Here is a 23,632-nt window from a genome sequence, read left to right as displayed (position 1 = left end):
CATCGACTAACGAGCAAAATAACCAGTTAATATCATAATGGCAGGATCAAGTTCACACATAACAATATTAACCTTAAATGTTAATGGACTAAATGCTCCAATTAAAAGACACAGACTGGCAAACTGGATAAAGAGTCAAGACCCATCAGTCTGCTGTATTCAGGAGACCCATCTCACATGCAGAGACATACATAGGCTCAAAATAAAGGGATGGAGGAAGATCTACCAAGCAAATGGAGAACAAAAAAAAGCAGGGATTGCAATCCTTGTCTCTGATAAAACAGACTTAAACCATCAAAGATCCAAAGAGACAAAGAAGGCCATTACATAATGGTAAAGGGATCAATTCAACAGGAAGAGCTAACTCTCCTAAATATATATGCACCCAATACAGGAGCACCCAGATTCATAAAGCAAGTCCTTAGAGACTTACAAAGAGACTTAGACTCCCATACAATAATAATGGGAGACTTCAACACTCCGCTGTCAACATTAGACAGATCAACGAGACAGAAAGTTAACAAGGATATCCAGGAATTGAACTCATCTCTGCACCAAGCGGACCTAATAGACATCTATAGAACTCTCCACCCCAAATCAACAGAATATACATTCTTCTCAGCACCACATCGCACTTATTCCAAAATTGACCACATAATTGGAAGTAAAGCACTCCTTAGCAAATGTAAAAGAACAGAAATTATAACAAACTGTCTCTCAGACCACAGTGCAATCAAACTAGAACTCAGGACTAAGAAACTCAATCAAAACCGCTCAACTACATGGAAACTAAACAACCTGCTCCTGAATGACTACTGGGTACATAACGAAATGAAAGCAGGAAATAAAGATGTTCTTTGAAACCAATGAGAACAAAGATACAACATACCAGAATCTCTGGGACACATTTAAAGCAGTGTGTAGAGGGAAATTTATAGCACTAAATGCCCACAAGAGAAAGCAGGAAAGATCTAAAATTGACACTCTAACATCACAATTGAAAGAACTAGAGAGGCAAGAGCAAACACATTCAAAAGCTAGCAGAAGGCAAGAAATAACTAAGATCAGAGCCGAACTGAAGGAGATAGAGACACAAAAAACCCTCCAAAAAATCAATGAATCCAGGAGTTGGTTTTTTGAAAAGATCAACAAAATTGACAGACCGCTAGCAAGACTAATAAAGAAGAAAACAGAGAGGAATCAAATAGATGCAATAAAAAATGATAAAGGGGATATCACCACTGACCCCACAGAAATACAAACTACCATCAGAGAATACTATAAACGCCTCTACGCAAATCAACTAGAAAATCTAGAAGAAATGGATAATTTCCTGGACACTTACACTCTCCCAAGGTTAAACCAGGAAGAAGTTGAATCCCTGAATAGACCAATAGCAGGCTCTGAAATTGAGGCAACAATTAATAGCCTACCCACCAAAAAAAGTCCAGGACCAGATGGATTCACAGCTGAATTCTACCAGAGGTACAAGGAGGAGCTGGTACCATTCCTTCTGAAACTATTCCAATCAATAGAAAAAGAGGGAATCCTCCCTAACTCATTTTATGAGGCCAACATCATCCTGATACCAAAGCCTGGCAGAGACACAACAAAAAAAGAGAATTTTAGACCAATATCCCTGATGAACATTGATGCAAAAATTCTCAATAAAATACTGGCAAACCGGATTCAGCAGCACATCAAAAAGCTTATCCACCATGATCAAGTGGGCTTCATCCCTGGGATGCAAGGCTGGTTCAACATTCGCAAATCAATAAACGTAATCCAGCATATAAACAGAACCAAAGACAAGAACCACATGATTGTCTCAATAGATGCAGAAAAGGCTTTTGACAAAATTCAACAGCCCTTCATGCTAAAAACGCTCAATAAATTCGGTATTGATGGAACGTACCTCAAAATAATAAGAGCTATTTATGACAAACCCACAGCTAATATCATACTGAATGGGCAAAAACTGGAAAAATTCCCTTTGAAAACTGGCACAAGACAGGGATGCCCTCTCTCACCACTCCTATTCAACATAGTGTTGGAAGTTCTGGCTAGGGCAATCAGGCAAGAGAAAGAAATCAAGGGTATCCGGTTAGGAAAAGAAGAAGTCAAATTGTCCCTGTTTGCAGATGACATGATTGTATATTTAGAAAACCCCATCGTCTCAGCCCAAAATCTCCTTAAGCTGATAAGCAACTTCAGCAAAGTCTCAGGATACAAAATTAATGTGCAAAAATCACAAGCATTCTTATACACCAGTAACAGACAAGCAGAGAGTCAAATCAGGAATGAACTTCCATTCACAATTGCTTCAAAGAGAATAAAATACCTAGGAATCCAGCTTACAAGGGATGTAAAGGACCTCTTCAAGGAGAACTACAAACCACTGCTCAGTGAAATAAAAGAGGACACAAACAAATGGAAGAACATACCATGCTCATGGATAGGAAGAATCAATATCGTGAAAATGGCCATACTGCCCAAGGTTATTTATAGATTCAATGCCATCCCCATCAAGCTACCAATGAGTTTCTTCACAGAATTGGAAAAAACTGCTTTAAAGTTCATATGGAACCAAAAAAGGGCCCGCATTGCCAAGACAATCCTAAGTCAAAAGGACAAAGCTGGAGGCGTCACGCTACCTGACTTCAAACTATACTACAAGGCTACAGTCACCAAAACAGCATGGTACTGGTACCAAAACAGAGATATAGATCAATGGAATAGAACAGAGTCCTCAGAAATAATACCACACATCTACAGCCATCTGATCTTTGACAAACCTGAGAGAAACAAGAAATGGGGAAAGGATTCCCTATTTAATAAATGGTGCTGGGAAAATTGGCTAGCCATAAGTAGAAAGCTGAAACTGGATCCTTTCCTTACCCCTTATACGAAGATTAATTCAAGATGGATTAGAGACTTAAATGTTAGACCTAATACCATAAAAACCCTAGAAGAAAATCTAGGTAGTACCATTCAGGACATAGGCATGGGCAAGGACTTCATGTCTAAAACACCAAAAGCAACGGCAGCAAAAGCAAAAATTGACAAATGGGATCTAATTAAACTAAAGAGCTTTTGCACAGCAAAAGAAACTACCATCAGAGTGAACAGGCAACCTACAGAATGGGAGAAAATTTTTGCAACCTACTCATCTGACAAAGGGCTAATATCCAGAATCTACAAAGAACTCAAACAAATATACGAGAAAAAAACAAACAACCCCATCAAAAAGTGGGGAAAGGATATGAACAGACATTTCTCAAAAGAAGATATTCATACAGCCAACAGACACATGAAAAAATGCTCATCATCACTGGCCATCAGAGAAATGCAAATCAAAACCACAATGAGATACCATCTCACACCAGTTAGAATGGCAATCATTAAGAAGTCAGGAAACAACAGGTGTTGGAGAGGATGTGGAGAAATAGGAACACTTTTACACTGTTGGTGGGATTGTAAACTAGTTCAACCATTATGGAAAACAGTATGGCAATTCCTCAAGGATCTAGAACTAGATGTACCATATGACCCAGCCATCCCACTACTGGGTATATACCCAAAGGATTATAAATTAGTCTACTACAAAGACACATGTACACGTATGTTTATTGCGGCACTATTCACAATAGCAAAGACTTGGAATCAACCCAAATGTCCATCTGTGACAGACTGGATTAAGAAAATGTGGCACATATACACCATGGAATACTATGCAGCCATAAAAAAGGATGAGTTTGTGTCCTTTGTAGGGACATGGATGCAGCTGGAAACCATCATTCTTAGCAAACTATCACAAGAACAGAAAACCAAACACCGCATGTTCTCACTCATAGGTGGGAACTGAACAATGAGATCACTTGGACTCGGGAAGGGGAACATCACGCACTGGGGCCTATCATGGGCAGGGAGGAGGGGGGAGGAGGGAGGGCTTGCATTGGGGAGTTATACAAGATATAAATGATGAATTGATGGGTGCTGACGAGTTGATGGGTGCAGCACACCAACATGGCATAAGTATACATATGTAACAAACCTGCACATTATGCACATGTACCCTAGAACTTAAAGTATAACAATAAAAAAAAAAGAAAAAAAAGAAAGAAAAGAGGAAGACTGGGGAGGGAAGGGATTAAATGTGTTGGTGGGTCATAGGGGAAAAATATGCTTTGGCACACTATCTTTAAATGACTTTTGGAAATTCCTATGCTGAGGAAAAATTGTGTGGGAAAGTCCTTCTTGGCTCATACTCCTACAGATGCCCTGCACGTAAGCAACATACCACTCCATCTGACCATTCGTGGTCCCTTTTTTCACAACATTCTCTATTTCCTCTGAGGACAAGTCAGTCAGCAGTTTGCACAGATGCATTTCCTCCCATGATCTGTCCCTGAGCTTGACCACCACTTCCATATTATGTCAGATATTTTCCCTGTGTGTGCCTGAAAGAGTGGTTCATCATCCAGCTGCCAACCTGCCAAGCAGAGAGACCCTGCATCTTCAGGATTGCACCTGAAGCAAAGCGAAACAGCAGAAATGTAGAAATCTAGGTTGAATCTAGAAGCCAGCTGTCCTGCCCTGCCTGAGAAGAATTGCCAGCAGATGACTGAGTTAACATTTCTCATTGAGGGCTGCTTTCTTTGTCTCCTTCCAGAGGTGGAGGAAGGAGACAAGGAAGAGGAGAGGGAGAGATTCCATGGTGGGAACTGATAAAGAAGAATTGTCACACACCCTGTTATTAGGTTCCTACCAGGAATTTTCTAAGAATGCTCTCTCCTCCCTTTATATGAGCCCCTCTTATGATCAGAGTGGCCCAACTGGTGCCATTCAGCTGTGGCAGGAAATTGTTATTAGTTACTCTTTGATTATTTCCTAGGCAATTGCTTTCTCTTTTGAAATATATTTATTGAGAGTCAGCAGGTTCAAGGCACATCATTCCATACTGATGAAACAACACTCAACTAGAGAGACCAGACCCCTGTTTTCTTGGAGCTCAGACGGTAGTAGGGTGCAGGCAATAAACAAACCAGCAAACAACCCCATAAAGTTAGTCACAGATAGTGATGAGTGCTGTAAAGAAAATAAGACAGCAAAACATAGTAAACAGAGGGTGGGGTGGGGCAAATTATATTAAACATTTAAAGGAAGGTTTGCTGAGGAGGTGACATTTGGGTTCAGAAGGAATTAGCAAGCACAATTTTGGGGGAATGGCTTTTCAAGTCATGGAATGCAGGGACAAAACTTCTCAGGTGAGGTTAAACTTGGACAATGGTCAGTGGGGCTTCAGGCTGCTGCACGGTAGAGAGAGTAGTCTGAGGTCTGGTCACAGAGCTGGGCTGGCCCCATTGCATCCTGACTCTCTGCTTGTGCTCAGGGTACCTGAAACCAGAAATCACCTCTCACATATGTGCCACTTTCCCCACAGGCTATAGTGCAAGATTAGGCAAATAGGAGACATATGAGACACAACTGAGATGGGATTGAACCAGATTTAAATGAAATTGGAGAGGACTGATTTAGGAATTGAGTGGCACTTGATTTGATTGCTCTTCCTTGCTTCATATTTTATACATCAGCTACACCACACAGCTTGTTGCCACCTGCATCCACCTGCCTGTGCTCTTGATGCCTGTCTGCTTGGAAAAATCTTCCTATCCCCCTCTGGGTAGTTAGCTCCTCCTCACCATTTAAAGCTTCTCTCAATATTGTTATTTCCAGGAAATACCAGTACCATCCTTATTTGATTCCTGACAACCGCAAATGTCTCTAGATATTGCCAAATGTCTTTGGAAAGAGTGGGAAAAATCAACCGCATTTGAGAATCACTGATCTATTTCTCCCTAAATACACACACATATATCTTCTTTCCAGTAAGGAGAGAGGAAAGGCAAGAGGAAGCCAAATATTGAAAAACGCAAGCAACCCACATCAAGCCTTGTTGCATCGTTATGAAACATTTCTAAGTTAAACCCACCTTAAATTAGTGCATCCTGTACCATTTTAACTGCACAACGGAATAACTATTAAAAAATCAAAGAAAGAAGAAAACCAGGAGACCCATTCAGGAACTGAGGTTCTGCTTTTGTATCTAGAACTCCAATAACACTATTAAACTTCAGGTTGGTAAGATCGGGACTATACTAAAAAGACGACATCATTACTTTTTAATTACTGCTAATTACTAGATACTATCGTTTGCATGTTGCTTGGTTGGTTCAATTTCCTTGAAAATAAATGAACTTTGCTACCTGGCCCTGATAACATTTTTGTGTTTATAACTTGACACCAACCCATGTTCCTGGCAGATATTTTTCACTCACACCCAGAGAAGTGGGGCCACCACCCCAAAAGCAGCTGTAAATTTGCATCCAAAGAACACAGATGTTCAGAGGCTGGAAACCCAGCTGCAGAGAAGGGCACTAGAACCCCAGCTGCAGAGAAGGGCACTAGAGATATGTCCTAGATGATTAAGCAAGGAAATGCATTTAATTGAAGCCTGTCAGTTACCCCTAAAAGTAATGGCTCCAGGGACTGGGTCCAATGCCAAGCTATTCACTTCCTCCTCCATATTCCCTGAAGAATAAAAGTGCATGTCCAACCAAAGGTACCTGGGTCTTCAGGAGTTGCCTGTCATGTAGACCTCTGTGCAAAACCTCACAGACTCTTGACACTGGGATGTTGACAATCTTTTCATGGAATCCCTCAGCGTGTCTTTTTTGCCTGCTTATTCCACCTCCAGGCTTTACTTTTCTCTAAGATTTTAAGGTTATTTTACTGTTCCTCTACCTTTCTGTACCTTAAAACCCAATTTCAGGAAGAGCTCTGAGAGGTCTATTCCCTAAATAATTAAGAGCTGCTAATAACTTAACTATACCGTCCTTCTCAAGTGAACTCCCAAATTATTCTTCAATAGTTGAATTTATCATCTTGGGGAAAAAAGGAATGTTTCCTTTTCTCTTAATTATTAAAATATCTATATGATATTGATAACTTTTTATCTCTTTTCCGGGCCCTGATGTATATTTTCTTAAAGCATAATAATTACGTAGAGCTGTACTGTCTAATACTATAGCTACTATTCATGTGTGCCTATTGAGTAACTGAATGTGACTAGTCTGAATTGATTTGGGTGGTAAGTATAAAACACAAACTAGCTTTCCAAGATCTAGGGTGAACAGGCTATAAAATATCTCATTCATAATTTTCATATCAATTATATCTTAAAATGATATTTTGGATATATTAGGCTAAATAAAATGTACTATTAAAATTAATTTTACCAGTTTCCTTTCACTTTTTATGTTGTTGCTAGAACATTTTAATTTATATACATGGTTTTCATTTTATTTCTATTTGGCGGTACCTCATCAATGTACTTTTATAGTCGTTCGACATCCAAGAGATTGATGCTTACCCCCTCTTACAAAAAAAAAATGCAATGGAAACTAGCAGTTTGCTCATGATTACACAGCTAGCAGCAGAAATAGACCCTGACTCTGCTAAGCAGAAGAACTGGCCTTTATGTAAAAATCCAAGTCTGACAGCAAACTTCAACACAGAGCTTTTTTTCTTAAGAACTCATATTGCACTGAAAGCAATTTTTCACTTTTTGAGTTGAAATGACAGACAGCTAGAAGGATAAGGAAATCTCATCCTTCTGGGAGCTCAGCAGTTCCTCAGGCCTGGTAAATTGCACTGTGAGGCAATGAAACAAAAAGCATTAGTAAAGAAAGTGTCTGTTGTAACAAACCCAAAAGAAAGAAGGAAGGAAGGAAGGAAGGAAGGAAGGAAGGAAGGAAGGAAGAAGGAAGGAAGGAAAAGGAAGGAAAGAGAAGGAAGTAAGGATGAAGCGTAATGAAGGCAATACGGAAGACCAACCACTGCCTACCAGACAACCCCCTCAAGGTCCACCTCCCTCCATACTCCCTCGCTCCATCTCTAGCTCTACAATCTCCCCCTCCCTCCCTCCCTCTCTCTCTCCTATCTCACTCCCCTCCCTCACCCCACTCCCTCCCTCACCCCGCCCTCCCTCCCTCCTCCCTTCCTTCCTCCTTCCTCTTCCTTCCTTCCTTGCCTTCCTTCCTTCATTTCCCCGCCCCTCCTCCCGGACGACCCGCCGCCCGCACCCGCCAAAAAGAAATGTTAAGTCATTTTTTTCAAGGGAAACAGATTAACTGAATTGCCTGGTTACTTTGCCCCAATTTCTACTCCACTCTCCAAACTCAACAGAGATTAATTACTCACATCTTGGGTTTTGCTGTTAGTCTCTGAGCAGAGACACACTTTGCTTTCCTTCTCCAGAACACCTGCCACATCTTCCCTGCATCAACAGTGATGAATATAAGATTAAGATTAGGCTCTTGCCATATCATCCCAAAAGTCATCCTTGTACGTCCTTCAGCACTGGCCAGAACCTGTTACACTGTAATAGGTGATCCCAGAGTGTGATGCAGCAAAAAGCCTGGGGCTGGGGACCAAAACACCTGGCTCAGGTGTGTAAGCATCTCATCACTGGACGTATTTAGGTTTAGGCAGAGTTGACTTGGATGAAATGTAGGGTATCTTCAAACCCTAACGAAGAGTCAGTAGATCGATAGCAAAGGGATCCTGCAGAGGAATAACCCGTCTAGAACTTTGTCTCTATTATTGGCCCCTGCCCATCCCCTAATTTTAACTTTGGTCATTGCTGTTAGGATATCACCTCCACTTGTGCTGAGGTATCTCTTCCTGGTTCCAGGATAATTGAGTCTCAGAGGCTGAAGAAAAAATGCAGTAACTCAGGTGGATATACTGGCAGCCCTGCTAATGGAGCTCAGTCAAGACAGCTGTGCCGGGAATTACTTAGGTGTTGAATGTAACTTCAAAGGCCAATAAACATGCCAGGGAAGTTCAGCCTGAAGCTGAACACACACTGATACCAGTGTGAGGGACCTGGGGTTGTTTCCCCTTCTCCTTTGCTAAAAGAATTCTAACAGTCTACTTTCAGGTTAACACAGTATTTCTGTATCTTTGCTGCAGGGTCACATTTTTTGTATATATATATTTTTTAATAATTAGAGGTTTTCTTTGCAACCTGGCAAGAGCAATAAATCACATAGCCTTTATATTTATTTCTGTTATTTTACATGCTGCAGACAGTTTGATTTAGAGAAAATTTGCAGGGACTGAGGAATTGTCTGATGTCTATTTCCCCCTCAATTTAGAGACCTCTGTACCTAGCCCCATGTTAGGTACTGTAATATTTTAAAAAGATAAAGATACAGTCCCTGGACTTTACAAGTGTTAATGCACTTGGAGAGACATGAATGGGTGAAATTATGAACAATACAATATCAATGTAAGAAATAGGGGTATAAACATTGCTTCTGCAGGTAGGACTGTATTCTATGACTTCTCACTGAGTATAAGGCTCTGGCCATTTTACTATGCCCATTTAGTCCTCTTGAAATTCTTATCAAAACTTAAGCTAAAATATCCCAAACCAAAATCTCCACTTCTCATAATTGAAATTGTCCTGCAGGTGCACATATTACTGTTACTTAAATTGTAACAGGGCTTTATATCCCATCAGATGTTTGCACTTAGACAGGTCATGTCTCCTTTCTGAGATTCAATTTCTTCATATGTAAGTTTAGATTACTAACATCCATATGACTCTAGCTTTCTTTGATCCATATTATAATTTTTTTAAAAAAAACACATTTTTTTAAATGAATTGCAAATATCGAGCATCACTAATATTGTGATGGTGGTTTGGATACACATTCTCTCTTATCTGCATAGCATTTTCACCTCCTAACTGGTCTCTCCATTTCTGGCAGCTCTCTTTACATTTTAATTTGTATTCACATCACTTCTCTACCAAGTTGAGCACACAAAATTTATCCTGGGTTTTGGTTTCGGCTTTATTCCATAAGCATCAAACTTGCCTCAGCATCCATTTGGGACCGTGCCAGCCTATTCCAATATTACTTTTAGGGGGCTGAGGAGTCTTTTTGGAGATAACTTATAAAGAAGACAAGGTCAGGCAGAAAAGTTTGACTCCATTACAAAGTGTGGGCCATGAGAGAAAAGGAGTGGCTATGAGAACAGTGTGGTGACATTACACAAAACCTGCCCCAGCCCCATTGTTGAGATCCACATCTTTTCCTCAGATGAGAAAGAGATGGTGTCTAACCAGAAGTGGAAACAGCTGTTTCAATAAAATGCACTAAAATAGTGGGTTCAGTCATAATGGATGCCAAAACAGCAAGAGACCTTTGTACTCCTTTGGGAGTTCTCTAACCAGGTGTAACGTGAGGTGGGGAGGTCCATCTTCCCCTCCTCCACTCTGCATGGACATTTTCATAGTCCACAACTGGATACCATGGGGGCTTTATGTGAGCATCGGTGGTGCCATTGCTTGTGTGCAAACTATACATCAGTGGTGATGTCTGGTAGGAGACCTCAGTGGACAACCTACTGGGAATTGAAAATGCAATGTCAGAAGACTTGCACAGAAACCCATATCAGATAACCCAGCGAATCTGCAGAAATTCTTGAGGTGGCAGGAAGCAAGATTTTTCAGCAAACCCTGCATTAGCAAGGTGGTCAAACAGTCCATGAAATTCAAGCTTTTATTTCTAATGGAACCCTATTTGAATCCACAGTTAGAGAAATTCAGACTACATTTATATGTCCTGCCAACACTTCCTACCCCAAAATCCCCACATACATACAAATATAGCTTGAATAGGATGACCTACCCCTTTTGTTAGCTAAATAAATGTTGAATGATCTCCAGATTTCTGCTGTCATGTAATCATTTTGTGTGGCCAGTTTTGAATGTCTACAAAAAATATTCCCCTTCAAAAATGTGTGAATAACCAAACACACGCACACACACGGAAGAAACAAAAATATCTCCATGTAGTTTTATCATGGTGAAATAAATAAACACACTTGGAAACTGTCCTTGCTTAAAGAATAATAACCCATAAAGATCTCTGTATTTTTCTAGTTTTTGCTCATTGGCACGTAGTTTGCAAGATTACTTGAATTTTACCCCAAAGAAATAAAAAAGGGGTCTAGAGTTATGGAGCAAAGAATAAACAAAACAGTCCCAGGCACAGATTATAGATGGAGAAGGTTGGACTAGATGGAAGAATGTGATGGATGGCTACAGTCCTCAAGGATGAAGCCCCAGCACCTCACACTCAAGGCAAAGAGGCGTGGGAAGTAAAAGTGAGTGTCCAATGCGGGACAATGGGTCAAGATTCAGAAGCTGTTAGGTTGTAGCAAATATTAAGTTATCCCCCCCCAAAAAAATTCCTAGATAGTAGATATTATCATCACCATTTTATGGCAAAAAAAAATTTACAAACTAGAGTTTGAGATGACATAAGCAGAATTCATAGGCACAATCAGTAGGAGAGTGAGCTAGAACGTGAACTTCGGAATGACCAGATGTAAAAGGCCCGTGTCTTTTACCTCATGCTGTGCTATGAAGGTCAATGCTTGCCTTTGATTCTCGGAAGAATCTTGAAATATTTTATCACCAACGAACTAGAGAAAAGTTAAATGACTTGCCCGGTCTTGCGTAACCAGAAACTCATAGAGCTAATATTTAAACCCATTTATGACCTCAAAGCTCAGTTACTTGTTCTTCTCCAAAACTGTGCTATGGGTATGAATGAGGCTGCTCTCTGAGAAAACAGCATCATACCCATGGCCTCCCGTCATTTGCTGGTGAGAAGTGTTTGTGAATATGCTGTTAAATAGAAGACCCACGGCCATTCTGTTGCTGCATTCCTGACTTTATATAGTGAAAGAAAGGGACTTACCACTTTGTTTAAAACGTATATAAAGTATATAACCAGGGGGATAAAAACCACTTAGTTTATCACAAACCACCCCCATGTGAGAGGATTAAAACCCAGTTTAGAGTATCGCCAAGATATTGTTTATGGTGGAGAGAGGGGTGATTAATGATTAGTCTATGATTTCAGGATCTCTATTTTTGCTTTGAGCTTAAGCCAAGAACACCACAGTAAGCACATTCTGCTAAATAATTCAAACACTTGGAGCTTTTCCTGCTGCCTTCTGTATTTGAAGGCAATATCCCTGACCACCTCTCAGTCCCCATTAGTAGTGATAAACTGTGAGTCATATCCTCTGCAGAGAAGAAAGCTTTATTGACACCATGCAACCCCTGAATGTTGAGTACCTGCATTTAAGAGCCAGGTGGGGTAAAAGGTCAGATTCTTGACTGTCCTCAAACCAGATGTGTTAAGCTGTAGGAGGCTAGGGAACAAATGTACAAGGACACAAGGTTCTATTGCTATTTCCCCTTAATACAACAGAGTAAGTGGAGCTGTCCACTGCCTTTCATTTAATGGGAAAACATAAATGTTCAACACAACAAGCTTCACTTAAAATTTTATATAGAAAAAATTGTTTTGAAGGAGGTAGAAGATAATTTCAGTTCTCTTGCTGACCTTGAATATGTCAAGAGTTTTTTAAAGTCATATGTGTATTAAAAGGTATAAAACTCCCAGCCCAAGAGATCTAATAAGAATACAATGAAACTTGAGATATACGCATGTTGAAGAGAGAGATGTTACTATCATCCATATGCATGTTCATGGATACATCATAGTCTCCCCAAAGTATTTCTACATCATTGGTCTCACCAGATTCTCCTATTATACCCTTAAACTGGAAAGGGTAAATATTTAGTTGGAGTAAATCTTCAGGTCCCTCATGACCTAAGAAGAAATTATTCTTGCCATACCGTTGGCCTATTCAGCTTGCCTGAGTTTCAGTCTTGGTTTTAGGATTTTCAGTTGAGTTTTGCAGGGTAACATAGGCTAGTTTTGAAAATCTACCCTTTATGACTCTGACAACAAGACTGCTGATATTTCCTTGTATTGTCTCAGATCTCCCAAACACAACACAAATTTCTGAGCACCACTGTAGCTCCCAAGCTTGACATGCATCCTCAATCCATCCCCTTGGAGAAAGACAGCTGTATTTGATGGACTTGGGTTTGTACCCATTCCTTGGATTTACTGTCATGAATTTGAGTTTGTTCTGTGCCCTTTAGGCATGCTGATTTTCTCACCTCCCCACTTCAGAGAATTTCCTAGGATATACTGCAATCAGGCTCTTGTATTACCTAGAGCTAGCACAACTGAGATAAAATATACCACCTAAAAAACACTTGAAACATGTTAATTGTTACAGAGAAAAAATACCGTTCTAAACCTATGTCCCCATACACATGCACCTAAATTCACACATGTGGGTATATACATATACCCAAGAAATCACAACCACATTTTCAAGGCTCATGGTTCAACTACAGACAAAAATGACTTGGAGCAATTCTTATTTGCTCTCAAAAATTAATTAGACCAACATACCATGCAGTAAATATATTTGTATAAAATGACATTTAAACTTTACATGAGGCTTAGAGAAGGTAACCAACAAATCACCTTCTAAGAATTCCATTAGTGGAAGGCAAATAAGATGTCCAAAATTAATGAATCTATCAACTGGAGTGAAACATTCAAAAAACCTACCAAGTCAAAGAGCAATTAATTGGGTCCTTTCAGAATTTAATTCGTTCCTGCTGAATGCCTGAAGAATGTTACTCAAAATGAAGTAATGTGGAGTTGAGTATCGAGAACAAAGAATTCAGGAATAGAATACAGTTCTCATCCTGACTTGGTCACTAACGTACATTTTGACGTAAACTAAGTCCAGTTTCTAAATTTCTTCCTTGTAATGTGGAATGAATTAACACTACGGGATAATTTTGAGAATAAAATGATATAATGGATGATACTGACAATTTAGACATTGTATAAGTTAGAGGGAAGTTGGGGCTTACAGTATCTGAAAAACTTATAGAGAAAACAGGAACAATATCAGTCATTTTCTAGAAACAAGGAATTGATGGTATTGTACTTTAGTAAGTAAAGAGGATCTGATAACTCCACTGAGCACATTATTCTTCTTAGTACGCATTAGGTTAATGTAGCTTAGCAAATAACTACTCTTGGCTGTTGGTTATAAAATTTCCCTGGTATTTTCAATACCCTCCATGTAAAACAGAAATGTGATTCTCTGGGCTTCGGTCTTCTAAATGTCAGATTCATCCTAATGGTAAATTAAATTTCTTAGAAAAAAACATTTCCTCTCTTATGATATCAAAGTAAACAGCCTTGCAGCAAAGGCCAAAACTCTATTCCTTTTTTATTCCCCAATCTCTTCCCTCCAGAAGAAGCTGGTAGCAGTGATTACGAGCACAACTTTGGTGTTGGGGTTTTAAGTTCCATTCTGTTACTTTTATAGAACCATGACCAAGTTATCCTATTTCTCCAAATTTTCATTTCTTTGTATGAAATATGAGGGTAAGCATAGCTGTCTCATAATGATGAGATAATTTATGTAGATCTCTTAGCACAATGCCTGGCACAAAATTAGTGCTGAATAAATAGTAGTTATAATTGGATGAGCTCCTGAAAACATTAGTCTGACAATTCTCTGGTAACACTTTATGATTAAAGTGATTTCCTAAATTTGTAACAACTGAATACCTTCTTAAAAAGAAATATATTGCACTTAAGTATATATAGACAATGGAAAAGGCTGGACAAGTATTGTTTGCTTGATGTCCCCCAGGGAACATTGTTGAAGGTTCAGGTTAAGAAACAGAACAAAATGATTGTAACTAATAGGGAAGCTACAGAAATGATTCAGAGGAGTCACTTCACTGTAACTTTCATCTGCAGATCTGTTGTTCTGTTGTTCCACTGAAAATTATTGTCTATTTTGGAGCTACCAGGCACTGCATATAGTATTATTATTCGCTGTTACTTACTGTGTGATCATATGTGCTAGGCACGATGCTTAATGATATACATGCACTATTTTATTTAATTTCTACCACAACTCTGTGAAATAGGGCTATTTGATTTGAGAGCCCAAATCCGTAGTCACTATAGGTTGGCATGAGGCCCAGTGTACATGAGAATGGGTATCAGAAGGCCCAGCGGAACATCACGAATAAAGACAGCACCACAACCTTAAAGCATTCCTATTATCTCAGATAATTTATGATCTAGGAATCTTACTGGCAAGCCCAACCCAGTACTCCCCTCCACCTCACCTAACTGGGTTCCCTGCCCTGGCTGAGTCACCTAGCTCCAAGTATTTCTGAGTGCTGGAACTGGCACTTTCCCCTATATCCCCAGAGAGCATTGGCCCCTTGAATCTGTCTTAGGAGCACTCTGTCTCCTCATGAGACATACTGCTCTACCTTGGCACTCCCCAGTTGTCTTGGATCAACCCCAGCTTGAGACATGCCACTTCTTTTCTGCCTACAGCTGATTTTAACAAATCTTGTTGCTTTACTTCCCTTGCCTAATTTTCACACTAGTTCCCCATTTTGCTCCGGCCTTGACTCCTGGTCTTCCCTTCAATTACAATGAGATTTTGTTGATGTCTTCACTCACCCCTAAGCAACAACAATTGATCTACGAAACATCAAGGGAAGAGGAGGAGGGCCGTGAGTAGAGGAACGCCTTCAATGTGACATGTTGTGTTTTGAGAAGTGTTTTCTATAAAATTCCCTCTTTTTCCTTGTTGTTCTCACTTCAGGTCATGAAATGTGAGGCTTAAGGAGCAAAGTGTCTTTACTCTAAGTTCCTAACTTCAGCTAACCCACAAGATCCGGTATCTTGAGAGACCTCAGATTATATGTCCTGTCTTCCTCCTGCTCTTGATTCTATTTTTTCTTTTACTGTTAGTAAACTGGTCTCTCAAGATTAGCCATGAGAGCACTCTCCTTCATAGAACATATTTCTGCATTGACCTGTGGTCTCTATTCTGCTCCTTGATTTAAATCAAATTCCAGTGTCTTAAGTATGTAAGTTCCAACTGGACTTAAATTAGTCCCTAAATTAAAAAGAAGTTAGAAACAGAAAACAGCCCTCAAATTCTACTAATTTTGAAAGATTTTCTGAAGGAACGTGTTTTTTTAGTGAACAGATTCTTCCTTGGTAACTTATCATATATATGCCAATTGCCACATTAAGTCCTTTCTGCGAAGTGCTCTTTCTTCTAAAGACTCATAGGGAATAAGCTCACAGAGCTTAACAAATAGTCATTCTTTGAATAAAGTTATTTAATCTAAAATGTTAGGTTATGATTCTTTAAGCATTTATGCACATATGCAAAGAGAGCTTAGTCAATGTGTTTCCATTTCAGAAACAAGTTGTTTCTAATAGCTAATACAAAAGAATAAGAATGAAAAATTCTCTGTAATGGCTCAATTTCCAGACTGTTTTATAATAGTTTACTTTTTCCAAAGCTTGCTCACGAATAAACTGTCTGATACAATAAGAAGATGGCCTTCCCAAAGGTTGTCTGAGATTTAAATATGGAAGCAGTAACTGTTTTCCAGGAAATCTCTTAACCCACATTCATAATATTCCAGCATTCTGATCAATAATAGGAAAATTATAGAATATATCTCAGTGTTCTCTTTGTCCAACATCATCATTGGAAAATTAAGAAACACAGGTCCAGGGGGAATAAAGTCACCTACTCAAAATAACAGATTTAATGAAAGAAAGAAAATTAAAAGTGAAGTCTTATCAGCCTGTAACATTTTGAGGTTAGAAGCAGCTAATTGCTAAAATCATTGTGAATGAACATATTAATTTATTAAATAAGTATTATTGAGGGTTTAATGTGCTAGTTCCTGAGAATACAAACTCATGCTTGATCAACAGAGTATAATGGAAATAGAATTATATTGTTTCATGACCTAGCCCAAAAGGACCAGCAGCTTCTGCTTTGCCCTCTTTGAGCCCTGACCAACAATAAAAGAAGTTCTACTATCCTGACACCTCCATGCTGTAAGAAGTTCAAGGCACAGGGCCACTGCATTGTAATTCTCTTTAGCAGTCCCAGCTCAGTTCTCAGCCAATAACCAGATCAACCGATGTGCATGTGTGTAATCATCTTTGAAGACCAGTCCATTTGATGCTTCATATGACTCCAGTTCCAGCCACTATATGCAACTGCATGATTCCCAAGGGAGAACCACCCAGACAATCCTAATCACCTCACAGAACCATGAGAAGTAATAACAAACTGTTTTATGCCATTAACCTTGGGATAGTTTTTTTGCACCAATATGAAATCAGAAGAGTAGATAATGGAGAAATCATCAGTAAAGTTTGAAGGGGAATGTAATGATAAATTCATATTTATTACTGATCATTTTGAATAGGTAGGGCCGTAGAGTTAGTAACAGAAGATAAACACCCTGTCTTCTACTCCCACCATATATTCAAGTTTATCGGAAATTTGAGGACTGCTGGACAAAATTGAGTGAAGTTCCTTCTCCTGTGTACAAATGGCATTATGGAGATTCAAAACGGTCTACTAGGAGGAAGGGAGAAAGGGCCAAGCCCTTGACTATTAAAGTACCAGTTTCGAATTCTGATAGCCAGCTATTAAGATAGCCCCCAAGCAAACCTCCTGCACTCGCGGTTGGGCAAAATCATCTGAAAACACAGTACACTGTGGAGTATCAGCTGTTTACTTTCAAGATGGTATTGCCACCAGGGCAGTGCTTGCTGCCTATGCTGAGGTATCATGAGAGAGTATCGTACTGCATATTGCTAGCCCAGTAAAAGATCAATATTCAAAATCTGAAATAAGGTTTCTAGGAAATGCATATCACTTTCCCACCATAATACGGTAGAAAAATTGTAAGTAGAACTATCATAAATCAGAGACCATCTGTGTAGGGAAAAGTAACCTCTTCAGGGTATTAAATCTGTCTCTCCAAAACATGATATATTTCTTCATATATTAAATCCTTCTTTAAAGTTTAAAAAGTTTTATGTGGTCTTGACTATTTTTGTTGGATATATTTCCACATCCTTCATATTTTTCTTCCTATTAAAAACAGTATCTTTCTTAAAAATACCTTTTCTAACTCTACTGTTGAAATATAAACATTCATTTGAAATTTATATGTTGATCTCACATTCTTCTTGTTTACTAAATTTATCCATGAATTCTAATAATTAATTTGAAGAGTCTCCTGGGTTTTCTGTGGAGACAGCATGTCATATGCAAGTAGTGACAATTTAATTTACTCTTTCCCTGTTTAATTTTTTTTTTCTTTTCTAAGTGTACTTTCTACGCACGGTATTGTTAAATAGAATCAATGAAGGTGGTATATTTGTACATTTCTGATGTTTTAAGGAAGTCTTTTCAGTATTTTATTTTTCAGTCTCTATAGATTTCTTTACTGTGTTAAAGCTATTCCTGTCTCTTGTTTCTAAGACTTCTTATCAGTTACTAACAGGTTTTGAATTTCACTTAATGATTTTGTTCTTTTAAAATGATTATTTTTTTCTCTTTTAATTTCTGAACTTGGAAATTGCATTAATAGTTCATCATAATAAACTATCATTACATTTCCAAGATTAACTCTTCTTTCTCTTCATTATTTATACACAACAATGAATATTCAATTTGTTTTCTGTTTTGTTCAGGAACTTTGCATCTTTGTTCTTGAGTCAGATTGTCCTTTAAATTTCTTTCTCACGATGGTCCTGGATTTTTCTTTTTCTCAAAATTTCCCCCCAATATTTTAGATAAAAACCCAAAGACAATAGTGTTATGATTCATTATGTACCTACCACCAAGCAGCAACTATCAAGACCTCAAGGCCTCTCTTGTTTTATCTGTCTCTCTCTTTCTTTATCTCTATCATGGTAGATTATTTTGAAGTAAATCTTGAATAACCATTTCATCTGTAAGTATTGTGCTATGTATCTTAAAAGATAAGGATATTTCAAATAATATTATTTCAGTATTATAATTACACTTGAACACAATATAGTCCCTTAACATTATCAAATGCTCACTTTTACCCAATTGTTTTATAATTATATTTTTTATTTAATTTGTTCAAATCAAGATCCGAATATGGTTCACACATTTTATTTGATTGACATACTTTTCACATATTAAGAGTGATACGTTCTTTTATTTCCTTGAATTCACTTGCTGGGGAAAGGTACTTATTTGTCCTGTACAATTTCCCACCTTCTAAATTTTGCTAATGGTATTCCTATGTTGTAATATAATACCATCTCCATGTCCTATATTTTCTGGAAATTGCCAGCTAGATGTTAACCAGAGGTCTCAAACTGTTTTGATCTCAGGACACTTTTACATCCTTAAAAAATATTGAGGATGCTAGAAAAAAAATTTTGTTCATGTGAGCTATTGATATTTATAATAATACATATTAAAAGAGAAAAGTTAAAAATATTCATTTACTAACTCACTTTGATCTTTTCTGAAAACACGTTAACAAAATACCCATATGTCAATAAGTAAAGTTTGTCTTGGTTTATTTTTCAAGTAAAAATGGTGTTCCATGAAATAGTGAATTAAAACTCAGCGTTACAAATTATTTCCCTCAAGACAACCATTATACTTTAGCATGTCAGCTTTCCATTTAGTCATACAGAATATTCCCTCTAGATGTATTCAAGGGTTGAGATTTACTGAAGCCAATTCACTACTCTGATTCATCAAGTTCAAGGGTATTTTCAAGGAAAAATGCTTGTATTTTGTTTCTTGCAAGTACGTGGATATGAGCAATACAATTTGGTGCCACTGCCTTGATTAATGTTAAAGCACCAGAACTTCTATCCACCATTTCTTTTGCCTCATCAGTGCAAACGTCAACATAGCAAAAATGACAAACAGCACTTTAGTATAACTATGAAAATTATAATTGCACAGCCACTCCAAACAGGCCCTGAATACCCCCACTGGCGTGTAGATCACAGTCTAAGAATGTTACTCTGAGGTATCTGTTTGGACAAACGGAGGCAAGATGGCGCAGTTCCGGGTTCTTCACCGTCAACTTTCCCGTGCCGGGAGAGACACCGGTCCGACTGCGCAGGCGCAACCCGACCTCCCTCGGAGAGGAACCGGAACCCGCCTAGCCACGCCTACTGACCCGCCCCGGACCCGCCTATGTCCCGCCCACTGCCCTCCCACTCCTGGGCCCAGGACATAAAAGCCGCTCCTGGGGCGCCAGGTGCGAACTTCTTTGGCCCCTGCTCCTGTGCAGACCTAGGAACCTCGCCCGAGAACGCTGGAGCGACTTGGTCGGCCTTCACCGCCGGAGACCAGTGAACCTCGCCCCTCCCTCACATTGGTTTGTAAATAAAGTTTTTTTTTGCCTTGCCTACTTGCCTTTTCTCTGGCATTTGCTCTGGGGGTCGCATTAAAGCAAATCAGCTGGTGCCGAAACCCGGGAGGAGACCCCTCCTCAGGGCCTCCCAAGGTCCGGGGAGCCTCGTCCTTCCACGCCCCAGACGGACCAGGACCTGGACATCACTTTCCCCACCTCCAAGTCTCCTAGGGGTGAGAGTACCTTTTGCCTCTCTCTCATATTCCTTGGCCAGAAGTCCTGCGCAGGCCCAAGGCTTTTTTTTCGGGTCACCAGGTGACCCAGGGAAGTTCCCAAAGGCAGAGACGTCTGCCCAAAGGAACTCCATTCCGTTCCGTGGTAGACCCGTCCAGGACGGAGACGTCCACCTGGAGGTAATCTCCATTCCAGCTCCAGGAGCCTCTCACCAGTCTCTGGTGGCTCCAAAGGACGCTTTGTAGCCAGGTAGAGTTCGGTTTCCGTTTCCGCCTGTTGGCGAGAGGAAGGCAATGGGAAACCCCCAATCCAAAATACCTAGAGACTCCCCTTTAGGGTGTCTTCTAAAAAACCTCAAAACTTTGCAGTTAGAACAAGATCTCAGGCGAAAGCGACTGGTGTTCCTCTCCACTGTGGTGTGGCCACAATATAAATTAGACAATCAGTCTGAATGGCCGCCTGAGGGCACTCTAGACCGTAACATTTTAACCGACCTCAGTAGTTTTTGTCAACGCTTAGGCAAGTGGTCCGAAATTAATTATATACAAGGATTTTGGGCCTTGCGTTCTCGTCCGGACCTGTGTGGCCGGTGTTCCCTGGCTCAGGTCATGTTGGCTAGGGACGCAGGCCTAACAAGGTCCGAAAAAGAGGAGTCATCTTTCCTGTCTGAGTTGCCTGAGGACCTTACTTCCCCTCCCTCCCTTCCACTCCCACCGTATACCCCACCTCCCCCTCCCGCTTTGGCCCCACCTCCTCTTTGGGCTCCACCTCCCCCTCCCGGTCTCACAGTTGTCCCGCCTCCCTCCTCATCCTCTCCCACCATTGTTGAGGCTACATTTCCCTCCGGCCCCTCGGCACTTCCGCCTGGTCATCTTAGTTTGCCTATCTCTGCCCATACCCACTCTAAAGATTGCCTAGCTGCCCCCGCTCCTACTCCCACCCTATCCAACCCCCCTGCGGTCTTACCACCCTTGTGTGAGGTGGCCAGAGCAGAGGGGGTAGTTAGAGTTCATGTTCCCTTTTCATTAGCAGATCTTTCAAAGGTTGAAAGATGCCTAGATTTTTCTGCCAACCCTACAATTTATACCAAAGAATTTAGATACCTTTGCCAGGCCTACGATTTAACCTGGCATGATCTCCAGGTTATTCTTACCTCTACTCTAAACCCTGAGGAGCAGGAGCACATCCTAGTGGCCGCCAGGCAGCATGCCAACCAATTACACTTAACAGACCCTGCGTTCCCACTAGGGGAACAAGCAGTCCCCTCTATAGACCCAGACTGGAACTATCAAGTAGGCCAGCCAGGCCGCCGAAGACGAGATATGATGACTCAATGTCTTCTGGCTGGTATGCAGGCGGCCTCAAATAAGGTAGTAAATTTCAATAAACTAAAATAAATTATTCAAGGTCCAGATGAGAACCCAGCCACATTTTTAAACAGGCTAACTGAGGCTTTAATTCAATACACTCGGTTAGACCCAGCTTCCCCAGCCGGGGCCACTATTCTAGCATCATATTTTATTTCACAATCAGCCTTGGATATTTGGAAAAAACTCCAAAAGGCAGAGGATGGACCTCAAACTCCTATTCAAGACCTAGTCAAGTTGGCCTTCAAGGTCTATAATTCAAGGGAGGAAATGGCTGAGGCCCAACGACAGGCCCACCTAAAGCAGAAGGTACAGCTCCAGACTCAAGCCTTAGTTGCTGCTTTGCAGCCTAGCTGTAACCCAAAACTGGAGAGCAAAACCCCCGGAGGCTCAAAGACAATAAAAGGGGCTTGCTATAAATGCAGTAACTCAGGGCATTGGGCTAATAGATGTCCCCAGAGTCCCCAACCGTCTGAGCCAGTGCGGCCGTGCTACAAGTGCGGAGTAGCTGGACACTGGGCTAAAAAGTGTCCTAACCCTCATCTGCCAACAACTCCTTGTCCAGCATGCCATGAAGAAGGGCGCTGGAAGTCTGACTGCCCCACCCTGAAAACGGGCATGGCGCCTCAACGTGATGTCCCTTCTCAGGACCCTGGGAGCTCCTTCCAGCTTCTTACATCTGGATGACGACTGAAGGTGCCGGGACTCGGGGACCCCCATCGCCCTCACCGAGCCGCGGGTAACTCTCCTGGTAGTGGGTAAGACAATTAATTTTTTAATCGACAGCGGGGCTGCCTACTCTGTTTTGCCGTCTTTCGAAGGGCCTAGCCTTCCCTCCAATATTTCTGTTGTAGGAGTCAATGGCTCCCCGTCCAGCCCTCGAAAAAACCCCACCCCTTAATTGCTGCCTGGCCAACAACTATTTTGCACACTCGCTCCTCATTATCCCCTCATGCCCCACTCCCCTACTGGGCCGAGATGTTTTAAGTCAACTGAAAGCCTGTATCTCCATCCCTACTAGCGCCCCCCACCCTACCCGCCATCTGCTTCTAGTATTGACTAACTCAAATAACTCCCAACAATCCTACTAACCCTTTCCCCAATTTCCCCATTCCTATCGACCCCCAAGTGTGGGACACCTCCACTCCTGTCGTGGCAGACCATCATCTACCAATACTTATAAAACTTAAGAAGCCATCTCAGTTTCCAACCCGCCCACAGTTCTCTCTCTCTCCACAGCACTTATGAGGACTAAAACCAATCATTACTAGGTTACTCAGCCAACACATCCTCATCCCCATTCATTCTCCCTGTAACACTCCAATCCTACCTGTAAAGAAGGCAGATGAACTTTTTGGTTAGTGCAGGATCTTCATCTTATCAATGAAGCTGTTTGTCCCACCCATCCAGTAGTTCCCAACCCCTACACTCTTCTTTCTCTCATTCCACCTAATACAACACACTTTACTGTACTGGATCTAAAAGTGCCCATACTCACTATTCCCCTGCACCCAGATTGTCAGTTTCTTTTTGCTTTTACATGGGAAGACCCAGACACCCATACCTCCACCCAACTGACATGGACAGTGCTTTCCCAAGGGTTCCGAAACAGCCCCCATTTCTTTGGGCAGGCCCTAGCAAAAGACTTAGCCTCCTGTCCTCTTACCAATAGTAAAATTCTCCAATATGTAGATGACCTTTTACTCTGTAGTCCCACGGGACAGGACTCTCTTTTAGACACTGCGATCTTCCTTAATCATCTAGGATCCAAAGGTTACCGAATATC

Source organism: Rhinopithecus roxellana, chromosome 17 (assembly GCF_007565055.1).
Source record: "Rhinopithecus roxellana isolate Shanxi Qingling chromosome 17, ASM756505v1, whole genome shotgun sequence".
Taxonomy (NCBI): domain Eukaryota; kingdom Metazoa; phylum Chordata; class Mammalia; order Primates; family Cercopithecidae; genus Rhinopithecus; species Rhinopithecus roxellana.
Note: the sequence above shows the minus strand (reverse complement) of the source record.